The sequence below is a fragment of the Eriocheir sinensis genome, unplaced genomic scaffold (assembly GCF_024679095.1).
Source record: "Eriocheir sinensis breed Jianghai 21 unplaced genomic scaffold, ASM2467909v1 Scaffold702, whole genome shotgun sequence".
Classification (NCBI taxonomy): Eukaryota; Metazoa; Arthropoda; class Malacostraca; order Decapoda; family Varunidae; genus Eriocheir; species Eriocheir sinensis.
This window is the reverse complement of record NW_026112057.1, coordinates 6,865-27,013: the sequence shown is the minus strand read 5'-3', so window position 1 is coordinate 27,013 and position 20,149 is coordinate 6,865. Positions and strand designations below refer to the sequence as shown.

General features: G+C 54.9%; 1 long non-coding RNA gene across 41 annotated transcripts; it reads right to left on the bottom strand.

Annotated features, from left to right (window-relative positions):
• Positions 1-2: 2 nt before the first annotated feature.
• Positions 3-19,263, bottom strand: LOC126994000 (uncharacterized). 41 transcript variants are annotated; one of them, XR_007748680.1, is made up of 6 exons: positions 18,789-19,034; positions 17,786-18,123; positions 16,099-16,693; positions 13,202-13,371; positions 12,034-12,288; positions 3-62 (listed from the first exon to the last, which is right to left on the bottom strand). It is a non-coding gene; the product is annotated as an uncharacterized LOC126994000 (long non-coding RNA). The 41 variants fall into 41 exon arrangements; XR_007748679.1 differs by lacking the exon at positions 3-62 and adding an exon at positions 8,605-8,781; XR_007748677.1 differs by lacking the exon at positions 3-62 and adding an exon at positions 13,032-13,116 and having other exon boundaries at positions 11,877-12,288; positions 13,287-13,371.
• Between the last annotated feature and the right edge of the window lie 886 nt (positions 19,264-20,149).

The following is a 20,149-nucleotide window of genomic DNA, read 5'->3' as shown; positions in this document are numbered from 1 at the left end:
AACGCTTAGCAAGGAAAGGGTTAAAAGAGATCCCCTTCCCCCGCTGGGGTGCCCGAGCGCACCTGAGGGAGATAGTCTTGTTGCAAGCGCTTAGCAAGGAAAGGGTTAAAAGAGATCCCCTTCCCCCACTGGGGTGCCCGAGCGCACCTGAGGGGATAGTCTTGTTGCAAGCGCTTAGCAAGGAAAGGGTTAAAAGAGATCCCCTTCCCCCACTGGGGTGCCCGAGCGCACCTGAGGGAGATAGTCTTGTTGCAAGCGCTTAGCAAGGAAAGGGTTAAAAGAGATCCCCTTCCCCCACTGGGGTGCCCGAGCGCACCTGAGGAGATAGTCTTGTTGCAAGCGCTTAGCAAGGAAAGGGTTAAAGAGATCCCTTCCCCCTGGGGTGCCAGAGCGCACCTGAGGGAGATAGTCTTGTTGCAAGCGCTTAGCAAGGAAAGGGTTAAAGAGATCCGCTTCACCACTGGGGTGCCCGAGCGCACCTGAGGTGATAGTCTTGTTGCAAGCGCTTAGCAAGGAAAGGGTTAAAAGAGATCCCCTTCCCCCACTGGGGTGCCCGAGCGCACCTGAGGGGATAGTCTTGTTGCAAGCGCTTAGCAAGGAAAGGGTTAAAAGAGATCCCTTTCCCACTGGGGTGCCTGAGCGCACCTGAGGGAGATAGTCTTGTTGCAAGCGCTTAGCAAGGAAAGGGTTAAAGAGATCCCTTCCCCCCTGGGGTGCCCGAGCGCACCTGAGGGAGATAGTCTTGTTGCAAGCGCTTAGCAAGGAAAGGGTTAAAGAGATCCCTTCCCCACTGGGGTGCCCGAGCGCACCTGAGGGAGATAGGCTTGTTGCAAGCGCTTAGCAAGGAAAGGGTTAAAGAGATCCCCTTCCCCACTGGGGTGCCAGCGCACCTGAGGAGATAGTCTTGTTGCAAGCGCTTAGCAAGGAAAGGGTTAAAGAGATCCCCTTCCCCACTGGGGTGCCAGCGCACCTGAGGGAGATAGTCTTGTTGCAAGCACTTAGCAAGGAAAGGGTTAAAAGAGATCCCTTCCCCCACTGGGGTGCCTGAGCGCACCTGAGGGAGATAGTCTTGTTGCAAGCGCTTAGCAAGGAAAGGGTTAAAGAGATCCCTTCCCCACTGGGGTGCCCGAGCGCACCTGAGGGGATAGTCTTGTTGCAAGCGCTTAGCAAGGAAAGGGTTAAAGAGATCCCCTTCCCCACTGGGGTGCCAGCGCACCTGAGGAGATAGTCTTGTTAGCGCTTAGCAAGGAAAGGGTTAAAGAGATCCCTTCCCCACTGGGGTGCCCGAGCGCACCTGAGGGAATAGTCTTGTTGCAAGCGCTTAGCAAGGAAAGGGTTAAAAGAGAGCCCCTTCCCCCACTGGGGTGCCCGAGCGCACCTGAGGGAGATAGTCTTGTTGCAAGCGCTTAGCAAGGAAAGGGTTAAAGAGATCCCTTCCCCACTGGGGTGCCGAGCGCACCTGAGGGAGATAGTCTTGTTGCAAGCGCTTAGCAAGGAAAGGGTTAAAGAGATCCCTTCCCCACTGGGGTGCCAGCGCACCTGAGGGAGATAGTCTTGTTGCAAGCGCTTAGCAAGGAAAGGGTTAAAGAGATCCCTTCCCCACTGGGGTGCCTGAGCGCACCTGAGGGAGATAGTCTTGTTGCAAGCGCTTAGCAAGGAAAGGGTTAAAGAGATCCCCTTCCCACTGGGGTGCCAGCGCACCTGAGGAGATAGTCTTGTTGCAAGCGCTTAGCAAGGAAAGGGTTAAAGAGATCCCTTCCCCCACTGGGGTGCCAGCGCACCTGAGGAGATAGTCTTGTTGCAAGCGCTTAGCAAGGAAAGGGTTAAAGAGATCCCCTTCCCCCACTGGGGTGCCCGAGCGCACCTGAGGGAGATAGTCTTGTTGCAAGCGCTTAGCAAGGAAAGGGTTAAAGAGATCCCTTCCCCACTGGGGTGCCAGCGCACCTGAGGGAGATAGTCTTGTTGCAAGCGCTTAGCAAGGAAAGGGTTAAAAGAGATCCCCTTCCCCCACTGGGGTGCCGAGCGCACCTGAGGGAGATAGTCTAATTTCGAGCGCTTAGCAAGGAAAGGGTTAAAAGATCCCTTCCCCACTGGGGTGCCTGAGCGCACCTGAGGCGATAGTCTTGTTGCAAGCGCTTAGCAAGGAAAGGGTTAAAGAGATCCCTTTCCCCCACTGGGGTGCCCGAGCGCACCTGAGGGAGATAGTCTTGTTGCAAGCGCTTAGCAAGGAAAGGGTTAAAAGAGATCCCCTTCCCCCACTGGGGTGCCCGAGCGCACCTGAGGGAGATAGTCTTGTTGCAAGCACTTAGCAAGGAAACGGTTAACAGAGATCCCCTACCCCCACTGGTGTGCCCGAGCGCACCTGAGGGAGATAGTCTTGTTGCAAGCGCTTAGCATGGAAAGGGTTAAAAGATCCCCTTCCCCACTGGGGTGCCAGCGCACCTGAGGGAGATAGTCTTGTTGCAAGCGCTTAGCACGGAAAGGGTTAAAAGAGATCCCCTTCCCCCACTGGGGTGCCCGAGCGCACCTGAGGGGATAGTCTTGTTGCAAGCGCTTAGCAAGGAAAGGGTTAAAAGAGATCCCCTTCCCCCACTGGGGTGCGGGAGCGCACCGGAGGGAGATAGTCTATTTGCTAGCGCTTAGCAAGGAAAGGGTTAAAGAGATCCCTTCCCCACTGGGGTGCCAGCGCACCTGAGGGAGATAGTCTTGTTGCAAGCGCTTAGCAAGGAAAGGGTTAAAGAGATCCCTTCCCCCACTGGGGTGCCAGCGCGCCTGAGGGAGATAGTCTTGTTGCAAGCGCTTAGCAAGGAAAGGGTTAAAAGAGATCCCGTTCCCCCACTGGGGTGCCCGAGCGCACCTGAGGGGATATTCTTGTTGCAAGCTTAGCAAGGAAAGGGTTAAAGAGATCCCTTCCCCACTGGGGTGCCCGAGCGCACCTGAGGGAGATAGTCTTGTTGCAAGCGCTTAGCAAGGAAAGGGTTGAGAGATCCCCTTCCCCCGCTGGGGTGCCCGAGCGCACCTGAGGGAGATAGTCTTGTTGCAAGCGCTTAGCAAGGAAAGGGTTAAAAGAGATCCCTTCCCCACTGGGGTGCCCGAGCGCACCTGAGGGAGATAGTCTTGTTGCAAGCTTAGCAAGGAAAGGGTTAAAGAGATCCCTTCCCCCACTGGGGTGCCAGCGCACCTGAGGGAGATAGTCTTGTTGCAAGCTTAGCAAGGAAAGGGTTAAAAGATCCCTTCCCCACTGGGGTGCCAGCGCACCTGAGGGAGATAGTCTTGTTGCAAGCGCTTAGCAAGGAAAGGGTTAAAGAGATCCCTTCCCCACTGGGGTGCCCGAGCGCACCTGAGGGAGATAGTCTTGTTGCAAGCGCTTAGCAAGGAAAGGGTTAAAGAGATCTCCTTCCCCCACTGGGGTGCCCGAGCGCACCTGAGGGAGATAGTCTTGTTGCAAGCACTTAGCAAGGAAAGGGTTAAAAGAGATCCCTTCCCCACTGGGGTGCCCGAGCGCACCTGAGGGAGATAGTCTTGTTGCAAGCGCTTAGCAAGGAAAGGGTTAAAGAGATCCCTTCCCCCACTGGGGTGCCAGCGCACCTGAGGAGATAGTCTTGTTGCAAGCGCTTAGCAAGGAAAGGGTTAAAGAGATCCCTTCCCACTGGGGTGCCAGCGCACCTGAGGGAGATAGTCTTGTTGCAAGCGCTTAGCAAAGACAGGGGTAAAAGAGATCCCCTTCCCCCACTGGGGTGCCCGAGCGCACCTGAGGGAGATAGTCTTGTTGCAAGCGCTTAGCAAGGAACGGGTTAAAAGAGATCCCCTTCCCCCACTGGGGTGCCCGAGCGCACCTGAGGGAGATAGTCTTGTTGCAAGCGCTTAGCAAGGAAAGGGTTAAAAGATCCCTTCCCCACTGGGGTGCCAGCGCACCTGAGGGAGATAGTCTTGTTGCAAGCGCTTAGAAATGAAAGGTGTAAAAGAGATCCCCTTACACAACAGGGGTGCCCGAGCGCACATTAGGGAGATAGTCTTGGTGCAAGCTTAGCAAGGAAAGGGTTAAAAGAGATCCCCTTCCCCCCCTGGGGTGCCCGAGCGCACCTGAGGGAGATAGTCTTGTTGCAAGCGCTTAGCAAGGAAAGGGTTAAAGAGATCCCCTTCCCCACTGGGGTGCCAGCGCACCTGAGGGAGATAGTCTTGTTGCAAGCGCTTAGCAAGGAAAGGGTTAAAGAGATCCCTTCCCCCACTGGGGTGCCCGAGCGCACCTGAGGGGATAGTCTTGTTGCAAGCGCTTAGCAAGGAAAGGGTTAAAAGAGATGCCATTCCCCCGCGGGGGTGCCCGAGCGCACCTGAGGGAGATAGTCTTGTTGCAAGCGATTAGCAAGTAAAGGGTTATCCTTGATCCCCTTCCCCCACTGGGGTGCCCGAGCGCACCTGAGGGAGATAGTCTTGTTGCAAGCGCTTAGCAAGGAAAGGGTTAAAGAGATCCCTTCCCCACTGGGGTGCCGAGCGCGCCTGAGGGGATAGTCTTGTTGCAAGCGCTTAGCAAGGAAAGGGTTAAAAGAGATCCTTTTCCCCCACTGGGGTGCCCGAGCGCACCTGAGGGAGATAGTCTCATTGCTAGCACTTAGCAAGGAAAGGGTTAATAGATATCCCCTTCCCCCACTGGGGTGCCCGAGCGCACCTGAGGGAGATAGTCTTGTTGCAAGCGCTTAGCACGTAAAGGGTAAAGAGATCCCCTTCCCCCACTGGGGTGCCCGAGCGCACCTGAGGGAGATAGTCTTGTTGCAAGCGCTTAGCAAGGAAAGGGTTAAAAGATCCCTTCCCCACTGGGGTGCCCGAGCGCACCTGAGGGAGATAGTCTTGTTGCAAGCGCTTAGCAAGGAAAGGGTTAAAGAGATCCCTTCCCCCACTGGGGTGCCGAGCGCACCTGAGGGAGATAGTCTCATTGCAAGCACTTAGCAAGGAAAGGGTTAAAGAGATCCCTTCCCCACTGGGGTGCCCGAGCGCACCTGAGGGAGATAGTCTTGTTGCAAGCGCTTAGCAAGGAAAGGGTTAAAAGAGATCCCTTCCCCACTGGGGTGCCCGAGCGCACCTGAGGGAGATAGTCTTGTTGCAAGCGCTTAGCAAGGAAAGGGTTAAAGAGATCCCTTCCCCACTGGGGTGCCCGAGCGCACCTGAGGGAGATAGTCTTGTTGCAAGCGCTTAGCAAGGAAAGGGTTAAAGAGATCCCCTTCCCCACTGGGGTGCCTGAGCGCACCTGAGGGAGATAGTCTTGTTGCAAGCGCTTAGAAAGTAAAGGGTTAAAAGATCCCTTCCCCACTGGGGTGCCGAAGCGCACCTGAGGGAGATAGTCTTGTTGCAAGCGCTTAGCAAGGAAAGGGTTAAAGAGATCCCTTCCCCCACTGGGGTGCCAGCGCACCTGAGGGAGATAGTCTTGTTTCAAGCGCTTAGCAAGGAAAGGGTTAAAGAGATCCCTTCCCCACTGGGGTGCCGAGCGCACCTGAGGGAGATAGTCTTGTTGCAAGCGCTTAGCAAGGCAAGGGTTAAAGAGATCCCTTCCCCACTGGGGTGCCCGACCGCACCAGAGGGAGATAGTCTTGTTGCAAGATCTTAGCATGGAAAGTGTTAATAGAGATCCCCTTACACCGATGGGGTGCCCGTGCGCACCTGAGGGAGATAGTCTTGTTGCAAGCGCTTAGCAAGGAAAGGGTTAAAGAGATCCCCTTCCCACTCGGGGGTGCCCGAGCGCACCTGAGGGAGATAGTCTTGTTGCAAGCTCTTAGCAAGGAAAGGGTTAAAGAGATCCCTTCCCCACTGGGGTGCCGAGCGCACCTGAGGGAGATAGTCTTGTTGCAAGCGCTTAGCAAGGAAAGGGTTAAAGAGATCCCTTCCCCACTGGGGTGCCAGAGCGCACCTGAGGGAGATAGTCTTGTTGCAAGCGCTTAGCAAGGAAAGGGTTAAAAGAGATCCCTTCCCCCCTGGGGTGCCCGAGCGCACCTGAGGGAGATAGTCTTGTTGCAAGCGCTTAGCAAGGAAAGGGTTAAAGAGATCCCTTCCCCACTGGGGTGCCAGCGCACCTGAGGGGATAGTCTTGTTGCAAGCGCTTAGCAAGGAAAGGGTTAAAAGAGATCCCCTTCCCCCACTGGGGTGCCCGAGCGCACCTGAGGGAGATAGTCTTGTTGCAAGCGCTTAGCAAGGAAAGGGTTGAGAGATCCCCTTCCCCCGCTGGGGTGCCCGAGCGCACCTGAGGGAGATAGTCTTGTTGCAAGCGCTTAGCAAGGAAAGGGTTAAAAGAGATCCCCTTCCCCACTGGGGTGCCGAGCGCACCTGAGGGGATAGTCTTGTTGCAAGCGCCTAGCAAGGAAAGGGTTAAAGAGATCCCTTCCCCACTGGGGTGCCAGCGCACCTGATGGTGATAGTCTTGTTGCAAGCGCTTAGCAAGGAAAGGGTTAAAGAGATCCCCTTCCCCACTGGGGTGCCCGAGCGCACCTGAGGGAGATAGTCTTGTTGCAAGCGCTTAGCAAGGAAAGGGTTAAAAGAGATCCCCTTCTACCACTGGGGTGCCCGAGCGCACCTGAGGGAGATAGTCTTGTTGCAAGCGCTTAGCAAGGAAAGGGTTAAGAGATCCCCTTCCCCCACTGGGGTGCCCGAGCGCACCTGAGGGAGATAGTCTTGTTGCAAGCGCTTAGCAAGGAAAGGGTTAAAGAGATCCCTTCCCACTGGGGTGCCAGCGCACCTGAGGGAGATAGTCTTGTTGCAAGCGCTTAGCAAGGAAAGGGTTAAAGAGATCCCCTTCCCCCACTGGGGTGCCCGAGCGCACCTGAGGGAGATAGTCTTGTTGCAAGCGCTTAGCAAGGAAAGGGTTAAAGAGATCCCTTCCCCACTGGGGTGCCTGAGCGCACCTGAGGGAGATAGTCTTGTTGCAAGCGCTTAGCATGGATAGTGTTAAGTGATCCCCTTCCCCCACTGGGGTGCCCGAGCGCACCTGAGGGAGATAGTCTTGTTGCAAGCGCTTAGCAAGGAAAGGGTTAAAAGAGATCCCCTTCCCCCACTGGGGTGCCCGAGCGCACCTGAGGGAGATAGTCTTGTTGCAAGCGCTTAGCAAGGAAAGGGTTAAGAGATCCCCTTCCCCCACTGGGGTGCCCGAGCGCGCCTGAGGGAGATAGTCTTGTTGCAAGCGCTTAGCAAGGAAAGGGTTAAAGAGATCCCTTCCCCACTGGGGTGCCTGAGCGCACCTGAGGGAGATAGTCTTGTTAAGCGCTTAGCAAGGAAAGGGTTAAAGAGATCCCCTTCCCCCACTGGGGTGCCCGAGCGCACCTGAGGGAGATAGTCTTGTTGCAAGCACTTAGCAAGGAAAGGGTTAAAAGAGATCCCCTTCCCCCACTGGGGTGCCAGCGCACCTGAGGAGATAGTCTTGTTGCAAGCGCTTAGCAAGGAAAGGGTTAAAGAGATCCCTTCCCCACTGGGGTGCCCGCGCACCTGAGGGAGATAGTCTTGTTGCAAGCGCTTAGCAAGGAAAGGGTTAAAGAGATCCCCTTCCCGCTGGGGTGCCGAGCGCACCTGAGGTGATAGTCTTGTTGCAAGCGCTTAGCAATGAAAGGGTTAAAGAGATCCCCTTCCCCACTGGGGTGCCAGCGCACCTGAGGGAGATAGTCTTGTTGCAAGCGCTTAGCAAGGAAAGGGTTAAAGAGATCCCTTCCCCACTGGGGTGCCCGAGCGCACCTGAGGGAGATAGTCTTGTTGCAAGCGCTTAGCAAGGAAAGGGTTAAAGAGATCCCTTCCCCACTGGGGTGCCCGAGCGCACCTGAGGGAGATAGTCTTGTTGCAAGCGCTTAGCAAGGAAAGGGTTAAAGAGATCCCTTCCCCACTGGGGTGCCTGAGCGCACCTGAGGGAGATAGTCTTGTTGCAAGCGCTTAGCAAGGAAAGGGTTAAAAGAGATCCCTTCCCCACTGGGGTGCCCGAGCACCTGAGGGAGATAGTCTTGTTGCAAGCGCTTAGCAAGGAAAGGGTTAAAGAGATCCCCTTCCCCACTGGGGTGCCCGAGCGCACCTGAGGGAGATAGTCTTGTTGCAAGCGCTTAGCAAGGAAAGGGTTAAAAGAGATCCCTTCCCACTGTGGTGCCCGAGCGCACCTGAGGGCGATAGTCGTGTTGCAAGCGCTTAGCAAGGAATGGGTTAAAAGAGATCCCTTCCCACTGGGGTGCCCGAGCACCTGAGGGAGATAGTCTTGTTGCAAGCACTTAGCAAGAAAAGGGTTAAAAGAGATCCCTTCCCACTGGGGTGCCCGAGCGCACCTGAGGGAGATAGTCTTGTTGCAAGCTTAGCAAGGAAAGGGTTAAAAGAGATCCCTTCCCCACTGGGGTGCCCGAGCGCACCTGAGGGAGATAGTCTTGTTGCAAGCGCTTAGCAAGGAAAGGGTTAAAAGAGATACCCATACCCCACTGGGGTGCCCGAGCACCTGAGGGAGATAGTCTTGTTGCAAGCGCTTAGCAAGGAAAGGGTTAAAAGAGATCCCTTTCCCCCACTGGGGTGCCCGAGCACCTGAGGGAGATAGTCTTGTTGCAATCTCTTAGCAAGGAAAGGTTTAAAAGATATCACCTTCCCAAACTGTTGTGCCCGAGCGCACCTGAGGGAGATAGTCTTGTTGCAAGCGCTTAGCAAGGAAAGGGTTAAAAGAGATCCCCTTCCCCCACTGGGGTGCCCGAGCGCACCTGAGGGAGATAGTCTTGTTGCAAGCACTTAGCAAGGAAAGGGTTAAAAGAGATCCCCTTCCCCCACTGGGGTGCCCGAGCGCACCTGAGGGAGATAGTCTTGTTGCAAGCGCTTAGCAAGGAAAGGGTTAAAAGAGATCCCCTTCCCCCACTGGGGTGCCCGAGCGCACCTGAGGGAGATAGTCTTGTTGCAAGCGCTTAGCAAGGAAAGGGTTAAAAGAGATCCCCGTCCCCCCCTGGGGTGCCCGAGCGCACCTGAGGGAGATAGTCTTGTTGCAAGCGCTTAGCAAGGAAAGGGTTAAAAGAGATCCCCTTCCCCCACTGGGGTGCCCGAGCGCACCTGAGGGAGATAGTCTGTTTCCAAGCCCTTAGCAAGGAAAGGGTTAAAAGAGATCCCGTTCCCCAACTGGGGTGCCCGAGCGCTCCGGAGGGAGTTAGTCTTGTTGCAAGCGCTTAGCAAGGAAAGGGTTAAAATAGATCCCTTCCCACTGGGGTGCCCGAGCACCTGAGGGAGATAGTCTTGTAGCAAGCGCTTAGCAAGGAAAGGGTTAAAAGAGATCCCTTCCCCACTGGGGTGCCCGAGCAACTGAGGGAGATAGTCTTGTTGCAAGCGCTTAGCAAGGAAAGGGTTAAAAGAGATCCCCTTCCCCACTGGGTGCCCGCGCACCTGAGGGAGATAGTCTTGTTGCAAGCGCTTAGCAAGGAAAGGGTTAAAAGAGATCCCTTCCCACTGGGGTGCCCGAGCGCACCTGAGGGAGATAGTCTTGTTGCAAGCGCTTAGCAAGGAAAGGGTTAAAAGAGATCCCCTTCCCCCACTGGGGTGCCCGAGCGCACCTGAGGGAGATAGTCTTGTTGCAAGCGCTTAGCAAGGAAAGGGTTAAAAGAGATTCCCTTCCCCCACTGGGGTGCCCGAGCGCACCTGAGGGAGATAGTCTTGTTGCAAGCGCTTAGCAAGGAAAGGGTTAAAAGAGATCCCCTTCCCCCACTGGGGTGCCCGAGCGCACCTGAGGGAGATAGTCTTGTTGCAAGCGCTTAGCAAGGAAAGGGTTAAAAGAGATCACCGTCCCCCCGTGGGGTGCCCGAGCGCACCTGAGGGAGATAGTCTTGTTGCAAGCGCTTAGCAAGGAAAGGGTTAAAAGAGATCCCCTTCCCCCACTGGGGTGCCCGAGCGCACCTGAGGGGATAGTCTTGTTGCAAGCGCTTAGCAAGGAAAGGGTTAAAAGAGATCCCCTTCCCCCACTGGGGTGCCCGAGCGCACCTGAGGGAGATAGTCTTGTTGCAAGCGCTTAGCAAGGAAAGGGTTAAAAGAGATCCCCTTCCCCCACTGGGGTGCCCGAGCGCACCTGAGGGAGATAGTCTTGTTGCAAGCTTAGCAAGGAAAGGGTTAAGAGATCCCCTTCCCCCACTGGGGTGCCCGAGCGCACCTGAGGGAGATAGTCTTGTTGCAAGCGCTTAGCAAGGAAAGGGTTAAAAGAGATCCCTTCCCCACTGGGGTGCCCGAGCACCTGAGGGAGATAGTCTTGTTGCAAGCGCTTAGCAAGGAAAGGGTTAAAAGAGATCCCTTCCCCACTGGGGTGCCCGAGCACCTGAGGGAGATAGTCTTGTTGCAAGCGCTTAGCAAGGAAAGGGTTAAAAGAGATCCCTTCCCCACTGGGGTGCCCGAGCGCACCTGAGGGAGATAGTCTTGTTGCAAGCGCTTAGCAAGGAAAGGGTTAAAAGAGATCCCGTCCCCGCTGGGGTGCCCGAGCGCACCTGAGGGAGATAGTCTTGTTGCAAGCGCTTAGCAAGGAAAGGGTTAAAAGAGATCCCTTCCCCACTGGGGTGCCCGAGCGCACCTGAGGGAGATAGTCTTGTTGCAAGCGCTTAGCAAGGAAAGGGTTAAAAGAGATCCCCTTCCCCCACTGGGGTGCCCGAGCGCACCTGAGGGAGATAGTCTTGTTGCAAGCGCTTAGCAAGGAAAGGGTTAAAAGAGATCCCCTTCCCCCACTGGGGTGCCCGAGCGCACCTGAGGGAGATAGTCTTGTTGCAAGCGCTTAGCAAGGAAAGGGTTAAAAGAGATCCCCTTCCCCCACTGGGGTGCCCGAGCGCACCTGAGGGAGATAGTCTTGTTGCAAGCGCTTAGCAAGGAAAGGGTTAAAAGAGATCCCTTTCCCCCACTGGGGTGCCCGAGCGCACCTGAGGGAGATAGTCTTGTTGCAAGCGCTTAGCAAGGAAAGGGTTAAAAGAGATCCCTTTCCCCCACTGGGGTGCCCGAGCGCACCTGAGGGAGATAGTCTTGTTGCAAGCGCTTAGCAAGGAAAGGGTTAAAGAGATCCCTTCCCCACTGGGGTGCCAGCGCACCTGAGGGAGATAGTCTTGTTGCAAGCGCTTAGCAAGGAAAGGGTTAAAAGAGATCCCCTTCCCCCACTGGGGTGCCCGAGCACACCTGAGGGAGATAGTCTTGTTGCAAGCGCTTAGCAAGGAAAGGGTTAAAAGAGATCCCCGTCCCCCACTGGGGTGCCCGAGCGCACCTGAGGGAGATAGTCTTGTTGCAAGCGCTTAGCAAGGAAAGGGTTAAAAGAGATCCCCTTCCCCCACTGGGGTGCCCGAGCACCTGAGGGATATAGTCTTGTTGCAAGCGCTTAGCAAGGAAAGGGTTAAAAGAGATCCCTTCCCCACTGGGGTGCCCGAGCGCACCTGAGGGAGATAGTCTTGTTGCAAGCGCTTAGCAAGGAAAGGGTTAAAAGAGATCCCTTCCCCACTGGGGTGCCCGAGCGCACCTGAGGGAGATAGTCTTGTTGCAAGCGCTTAGCAAGGAAAGGGTTAAAAGAGATCCCTTCCCCACTGGGGTGCCCGAGCGCACCTGAGGGAGATAGTCTTGTTGCAAGCGCTTAGCAAGGAAAGGGTTAAAGAGATACCCTTCCCCACTGGGGTGCCCGAGCGCACCTGAGGGAGATAGTCTTGTTGCAAGCGCTTAGCAAGGAAAGGGTTAAAGAGATCCCTTCCCACTGGGGTGCCCGAGCACCTGAGGGAGATAGTCTTGCAAGAGCACTTAGCAAGGAAAGGGTTAAAAGAGATCCCTTCCCCACTGGGGTGCCCGAGCGCACCTGAGGGAGATAGTCTGTTTGCGAGCGCTTAGCAAGGAAAGGGTTAAAAGATATCCCTTCCCCACTGTGGTGCCCGAGCGCACCTGAGGGAGATAGTCTTGTTGCAAGCGCTTAGCAAGGAAAGGGTTAAGAGATCCCCTTCCCCCACTGGGGTGCCCGAGCGCACCTGAGGGAGATAGTCTTGTTGCAAGCGCTTAGCAAGGAAAGGGTTAAAAGAGATCCCCTTCCCCCACTGGGGTGCCCGAGCGCACCTGAGGGAGATAGTCTTGTTGCAAGCGCTTAGCAAGGAAAGGGTTAAAAGAGATCCCCTTCCCCCGCTGGGGTGCCCGAGCGCACCTGAGGGAGATAGTCTTGTTGCAAGCGCTTAGCAAGGAAAGGGTTAAAAGAGATCCCCTTCCCCCGCTGGGGTGCCCGAGCGCACCTGAGGGAGATAGTCTTGTTGCAAGCGCTTAGCAAGGAAAGGGTTAAAAGAGATCCCCTTCCCCCGCTGGGGTGCCCGAGCGCACCTGAGGGAGATAGTCTTGTTGCAAGCGCTTAGCAAGGAAAGGGTTGAGAGATCCCTTCCCGCTGGGGTGCCCGAGCACCTGAGGGAGATAGTCTTGTTGCAAGCGCTTAGCAAGGAAAGGGTTAAAGAGATCCCCTTCCCACTGGGGTGCCCGAGCACCTGAGGGAGATAGTCTTGTTGCAAGCGCTTAGCAAGGAAAGGGTTAAAGAGATCCCTTCCCGCTGGGGTGCCCGAGCACCTGAGGGAGATAGTCTTGTTGCAAGCGCTTAGCAAGGAAAGGGTTAAAAGAGATCCTTTTCCCCCACTGGGGTGCCCGAGCGCACCTGAGGGAGATAGTCTTGTTGCAAGCGCTTAGCAAGGAAAGGGTTAAAAGAGATCCCTTCCCCACTGGGGTGCCCGAGCGCACCTGAGGGAGATAGTCTTGTTGCAAGCGCTTAGCAAGGAAAGGGTTAAAAGAGATCCCTTCCCCCCTGGGGTGCCCGAGCGCACCTGAGGGAGATAGTCTTGTTGCAAGCGCTTAGCAAGGAAAGGGTTAAAAGAGATCCCCTTCCCCCACTGGGGTGCCCGAGCGCACCTGAGGGAGATAGTCTTGTTGCAAGCGCTTAGCAAGGAAAGGGTTAAAAGAGATCCCCTTCCCCCACTGGGGTGCCCGAGCGCACCTGAGGGAGATAGTCTTGTTGCAAGCGCTTAGCAAGGAAAGGGTTAAAAGAGATCCCCTTCCCCCACTGGGGTGCCCGAGCGCACCTGAGGGAGATAGTCTTGTTGCAAGCACTTAGCAAGGAAAGGGTTAAAAGAGATCCCCTTCCCCCGCTGGGGTGCCCGAGCGCACCTGAGGGATATAGTCTTGTTGCAAGCGCTTAGCAAGGAAAGGGTTAAAAGAGATCTCCTTCCCCCACTGGGGTGCCCGAGCGCACCTGAGGGAGATAGTCTTGTTGCAAGCGCTTAGCAAGGAAAGGGTTAAAAGAGATCCCCTTCCCCCGCTGGGGTGCCCGAGCGCACCTGAGGGAGATAGTCTTGTTGCAAGCGCTTAGCAAGGAAAGGGTTAAAAGAGATCCCCTTCCCCCGCTGGGGTGCCCGAGCGCACCTGAGGGAGATAGTCTTGTTGCAAGAACTTAGCAAGGAAAGGGTTAAAAGATCCCTTCCCCTGGGGTGCCCGAGCACCTGAGGGAGATAGTCTTGTTGCAAGCGCTTAGCAAGGAAAGGGTTAAAAGAGATTCCCTTCCCCCGCTGGGGTGCCCGAGCGCACCTGAGGGAGATAGTCTTGTTGCAAGCGCTTAGCAAGGAAAGGGTTAAAAGAGATTCCCTTCCCCCGCTGGGGTGCCCGAGCACCTGAGGGAGATAGTCTTGTTGCAAGCGCTTAGCAAGGAAAGGGTTAAAGAGATCCCTTCCCCACTGGGGTGCCCGAGCGCACCTGAGGGAGATAGTCTTGTTGCAAGCGCTTAGCAAGGAAAGGATTAAAAGAGATCCCTTCCCCACTGGGGTGCCCGAGCACCTGAGGGAGATAGTCTTGTTGCAAGCGCTTAGCAAGGAAAGGGTTAAAGAGATCCCCTTCCCACTGGGGTGCCCGAGCACCTGAGGGAGATAGTCTTGTTGCAAGCGCTTAGCAAGGAAAGGGTTAAAAGAGATCCCTTCCCCACTGGGGTGCCCGAGCGCACCTGAGGGAGATAGTCTTGTTGCAAGCGCTTAGCAAGGAAAGGGTTAAAAGAGATCCCTTCCCCACTGGGGTGCCCGAGCGCACCTGAGGGAGATAGTCTTGTTGCAAGCGCTTAGCAAGGAAAGGGTTAAAGAGATCCCTTCCCCACTGGGGTGCCCGAGCGCACCTGAGGGAGATAGTCTTGTTGCAAGCGCTTAGCAAGGAAAGGGTTAAAAGAGATCCCTTCCCCACTGGGGTGCCCGAGCGCACCTGAGGGAGATAGTCTTGTTGCAAGCGCTTAGCAAGGAAAGGGTTAAAAGAGATCCCTTCCCCACTGGGGTGCCCGAGCGCACCTGAGGGAGATAGTCTTGTTGCAAGCTTAGCAAGGAAAGGGTTAAAGAGATCCCCTTCCCCACTGGGGTGCCCGAGCACCTGAGGGAGATAGTCTTGTTGCAAGCGCTTAGCAAGGAAAGGGTTAAAAGAGATCCCCTTCCCCCACTGGGGTGCCCGAGCGCACCTGAGGGAGATAGTCTTGTTGCAAGCGCTTAGCAAGGAAAGGGTTAAAAGAGATCCCTTCCCCACTGGGGTGCCCGAGCACCTGAGGGAGATAGTCTTGTTGCAAGCTTAGCAAGGAAAGGGTTAAAAGAGATCCCTTCCCCACTGGGGTGCCCGAGCGCACCTGAGGGAGATAGTCTTGTTGCAAGCGCTTAGCAAGGAAAGGGTTAAAAGAGATCCTTTTCCCCCACTGGGGTGCCCGAGCGCACCTGAGGGAGATAGTCTCATTACAAGCACTTAGCAAGGAAAGGGTTAAAAGAGATCCCCTTCCCCCACTGGGGTGCCCGAGCGCACCTGAGGGAGATAGTCTTGTTGCAAGCGCTTAGCAAGGAAAGGGTTAAAAGAGATCCCTTTCCCCCCCTGGGGTGCCCGAGCGCACCTGAGGGGATATTCTTGTTGCAAGCGCTTAGCAAGGAAAGGGTTAAAGAGATCCCTTCCCCACTGGGGTGCCCGAGCACCTGAGGGAGATAGTCTTGTTGCAAGCGCTTAGCAAGGCAAGGGTTAAAAGAGATCCCTTCCCCACTGGGGTGCCCGAGCACCTGAGGGAGATAGTCTTGTTGCAAGCGCTTAGCAAGGAAAGGGTTAAAGAGATCCCTTCCCCACTGGGGTGCCCGAGCGCACCTGAGGGAGATAGTCTTGTTGCAGCGCTTAGCAAGGAAAGGGTTAAAGAGATCCCTTCCCCGCTGGGGTGCCCGAGCACCTGAGGGAGATAGTCTTGTTGCAAGCGCTTAGCAATGAAAGGGTTAAAAGAGATCCCTTCCCCACTGGGGTGCCCGAGCACCTGAGGGAGATAGTCTTGTTAAAGCACTTAGCAAGGAAAGGGTTAAAAGAGATCCCTTTCCCCCACTGGGGTGCCCGAGCGCACCTGAGGGAGATAGTCTTGTTGCAAGCGCTTAGCAAGGAAAGGTTTAAACGAGATCCCATACCCCCGCTCGGGAGCCCGAGCGCACCGGAGCGAGTTAGTCTTGTTGCAAACGCTTAGCAAGGAAAGGGTTAAAGAGATCCCCTCCCCCACTGGGGTGCCCGAGCGCACCTGAGGGAGATAGTCTTGTTGCAAGCGCTTAGCAAGGAAAGGGTTAAAAGAGATCCCCTTCCCCCACTGGGGTGCCCGAGCGCACCTGAGGGAGATAGTCTTGTTGCAAGCGCTTAGCAAGGAAAGGGTTAAAAGAGATCCCCTTCCCCCACTGGGGTGCCCGAGCGCACCTGAGGGGATAGTCTTGTTGCAAGCGCTTAGCAAGGAAAGGGTTAAAAGAGATCCCCTTCCCCCACTGGGGTGCCCGAGCACACCTGAGGGGATAGTCTTGTTGCAAGCGCTTAGCAAGGAAAGGGTTAAAAGAGATCCCTTCCCCACTGGGGTGCCCGAGCGCACCTGAGGGGATAGTCTTGTTGCTAGCGCTTAGCAAGGAAAGGGTTAAAAGAGATCCAATTCCCACAAGGGGGGGCCCGAGCGCACCTGAGGGAGATAGTCTTGTTGCAAGCGCTTAGCAAGGAAAGGGTTAAAAGAGATCCCCTTCCCCCACTGGGGTGCCCGAGCGCACCTGAGGGAGATAGTCTTGTTGCAAGCGCTTAGCAAGGAAAGGGTTAAAAGAGATCCCCTTCCCCCACTGGGGTGCCCGAGCGCACCTGAGGGAGATAGTCTCATTACGAGCGCTTAGCAAGGAAAGGGTTAAAAGAGATCCCCTTCCCCCACTGGGGTGCCCGAGCGCACCTGAGGGAGATAGTCTTGTTGCAAGCGCTTAGCAAGGAAAGGGTTAAAAGAGATCCCCTTCCCCCACTGGGGTGCCCGAGCGCACCTGAGGGAGATAGTCTCATTACGAGCGCTTAGCAAGGAAAGGGTTAAAAGAGATCCCCTTCCCCCACTGGGGTGCCCGAGCGCACCTGAGGGAGATAGTCTCATTACGAGCACTTAGCAAGGAAAGGGTTAAAAGAGATCCCCTTCCCCCACTGGGGTGCCCGAGCGCACCTGAGGGAGATAGTCTTGTTGCAAGCGCTTAGCAAGGAAAGGGTTAAAAGAGATCCCCTTCCCCCACTGGGGTGCCCGAGCGCACCTGAGGGAGATAGTCTCATTACGAGCACTTAGCAAGGAAAGGGTTAAAAGAGATCCCCTTCCCCCACTGGGGTGCCCGAGCGCACCTGAGGGAGATAGTCTTGTTGCAAGCACTTAGCAAGGAAAGGGTTAAAAGAGATCCCCTTCCCCCACTGGGGTGCCCGAGCGCACCTGAGGGAGATAGTCTTGTTGCAAGCGCTTAGCAAGGAAAGGGTTAAACGAGATCCCCTTCCCCCACTGGGGTGCCCGAGCGCACCTGAGGGAGATAGTCTTGTTGCAAGCGCTTAGCAAGGAAAGGGTTAAAAGAGATCCCCTCCCCACTGGGGTGCCCGAGCGCACCTGAGGGAGATAGTCTTGTTGCAAGCGCTTAGCAAGGAAAGGGTTAAAAGAGATCCCCTTCCCCCACTGGGGTGCCAGAGCACATGAGGGAGATAGTCTTGTTGCCAGCGCTTAGCAAGGAAAGGGTTAAAGAGATCCCTTCCCACTGGGGTGCCCGAGCGCACCTGAGGGAGATAGTCTTGTTGCAAGCGCTTAGCAAGGAAAGGGTTAAAAGAGATTCCCTTCCCCCACTGGGGTGCCCGAGCGCACCTGAGGGAGATAGTCTTGTTGCAAGCGCTTAGCAAGGAAAGGGTTAAAAGAGATCCCCTTCCCCCACTGGGGTGCCCGAGCGCACCTGAGGGAGATAGTCTTGTTGCAAGCGCTTAGCAAGGAAAGGGTTAAAAGAGATCCCCTTCCCCCACTGGGGTGCCCGAGCGCACCTGAGGGAGATAGTCTTGTTGCAAGCACTTAGCAAGGAAAGGGTTAAAAGAGATCCCCTTCCCCCACTGGGGTGCCCGAGCGCACCTGAGGGAGATAGTCTTGTTGCAAGCGCTTAGCAAGGAAAGGGTTAAAAGAGATCCCCTTCCCCCACTGGGGTGCCCGAGCGCACCTGAGGGAGATAGTCTTGTTGCAAGCGCTTAGCAAGGAAAGGGTTAAAAGAGATCCACTTCCCAAACTGGGGTGCCCGAGCACCTGAGGGAGATAGTCTTGTTGCAAGCGCTTAGCAAGGAAAGGGTTAAAGAGATCCCTTCCCCACTGGGGTGCCCGAGCGCACCTGAGGGGGTTAGTCGTGTTGCACGCCCTTAGCAAGGAAAGGGTTAAAAGAGATCCCCGTCCCCCACTGGGGTGCCCGAGCGCACCTGAGGGAGATAGTCTTGTTGCAAGCGCTTAGCAAGGAAAGGGTTAAAAGAGATCCCCTTCCCCCACTGGGGTGCCCGAGCGCACCTGAGGGGATAGTCTCATTACGAGCACTTAGCAAGGAAAGGGTTAAAAGAGATCCCCTTCCCCCGCTGGGGTGCCCGAGCGCACCTGAGGGGATAGTCTTGTTGCAAGCGCTTAGCAAGGAAAGGGTTAAAAGAGATCCCCTTCCCCCACTGGGGTGCCCGAGCGCACCTGAGGGAGATAGTCTTGTTGCAAGCGCTTAGCAAGGAAAGGGTTAAAAGAGATCCCCTTCCCCCACTGGGGTGCCCGAGCGCACCTGAGGGAGATAGTCTTGTTGCAAGCGCTTAGCAAGGAAAGGGTTAAAAGAGATCCCCTTCCCCCTCTGGGGTGCCCGAGCGCACCTGAGGGGATAGTCTTGTTGCAAGCGCTTAGCAAGGAAAGGGTTAAAAGAGATCCCCTTCCTTCACTGGGGTGCCCGAGCGCACCTGAGGGAGATAGTCTTGTTGCAAGCACTTAGCAAGGAAAGGGTTAAAAGAGATCCCCTTCCCCCACTGGGGTGCCCGAGCGCACCTGAGGGAGATAGTCTTGTTGCAAGCACTTAGCAAGGAAAGGGTTAAAAGAGATCCCTTTCCCCCACTGGGGTGCCCGAGCGCACCTGAGGGAGATAGTCTTGTTGCAAGCGCTTAGCAAGGAAAGGGTTAAAAGAGATCCCTTTCCCCCACTGGGGTGCCCGAGCGCACCTGAGGGAGAAATGCTTGTTGCAAGAGCACTTAGCACGGAAAGGGTTAACAGAGATCCCCTTCCCCCACTGGGGTGCCCGAGCGCACCTGAGGGAGATAGTCTTGTTGCAAGCACTTAGCAAGGAAAGGGTTAAAAGAGATCCCCTTCCCCCACTGGGGTGCCCGAGCGCACCTGAGGGAGATAGTCTCATTACGAGCACTTAGCAAGGAAAGGGTTAAAAGAGATCCCCTTCCCCCACTGGGGTGCCCGAGCGCACCTGAGGGAGATATTAGCAAGGAAAGGGTTAAAAGAGATCCCCTTCCCCCTCTGGGGTGCCCGAGCGCACCTGAGGGAGATAGTCTTGTTGCAAGCACTTAGCAAGGAAAGGGTTAAAAGAGATCCCCTTCCCCCGCTGGGGTGCCCGAGCGCACCTGAGGGAGATAGTCTTGTTGCAAGCACTTAGCAAGGAAAGGGTTAAAAGAGATCCCCTTCCCCCACTGGGGTGCCCGAGCGCACCTGAGGGAGATAGTCTTGTTGCAAGCGCTTAGCAAGGAAAGGGTTAAAAGAGATCCCCTTCCCCCACTGGGGTGCCCGAGCACCTGAGGGAGATAGTCTTGTTGCAAGCGCTTAGCAAGGAAAGGGTTAAAAGAGATCCCCTTCCCCCACTGGGGTGCCCGAGCGCACCTGAGGGAGATAGTCTTGTTGCAAGCACTTAGCAAGGAAAGGGTTAAAAGAGATCCCCTTCCCCCACTGGGGTGCCCGAGCGCACCTGAGGGAGATAGTCTTGTTGCAAGCACTTAGCAAGGAAAGGGTTAACACATTGTAGCAACACCAAATTTTGACCTATTGGTGCGGATTTGGCGAAAGTTTATTCAGTTTATGTTTGTTAAGCAATATATATATATATATATATATATATATATATATATATATATATATATATATATATATATATATATATATATATATATATATATTTTTTTTTTTTATAACAGAGGAGACAGCTGAAGGGCACACAAAAAAAAGTAAACGATAATAAAAAAAGCCCGCTACTCGCTGCTCCTATAAAGAATCCAGAGGTTGCTGAAATAGGGGTCAATTTCGGGAGGAGAGGTGTCCTGATACCCTCCTATTGAAAGAGTTCAAGTCGTAGGCAGGAGGAAATACAGATAAGAAAGATTGTTCCATAATTTACCAGCATGAGGGATGAAAGAGTGAAGATGCTGGTTAACTTGTGCAGAAGGGATTTGGACAATAAAGGAATGAGCTTTAGTAGAAAGTCTAGTGCAGTGGGGCTGCGGTAGGGGGGAGGCATGCAGTTAGCAAGTTCAGAAGAGCAGTCAGCGTGACCAGAGTTTCCTATTCATCGGCAGTTCCTTATTTGTTCTTCTTCTTTGACTAAATGTGTCTTTAGGGAAGAACCGAGGAGGGGGAAGGAGGAAGCCGAGGCCTCGGAAGGAGGGAACATCTTTGCAGAAGTGAAGAGGCTGAAGGAAGAGAATACCATTATGAAAAAACAAATGCAGGAACTAAAGTCAGAAGAGAAAAGTGGAAGAAGCTGTAAAGAGAATGGAAAAGCTTCTGGAAGAGTCAGAGAAACAGAGGGAGGAGAAGGAGGATAGAGAGAGGAGGAGGAAGAGTTTAATTGTCTTTAACTTGCCAGAATCAACAAAGGAGCAAGGAAAAGACAGAGAGTTTGAAGATAAG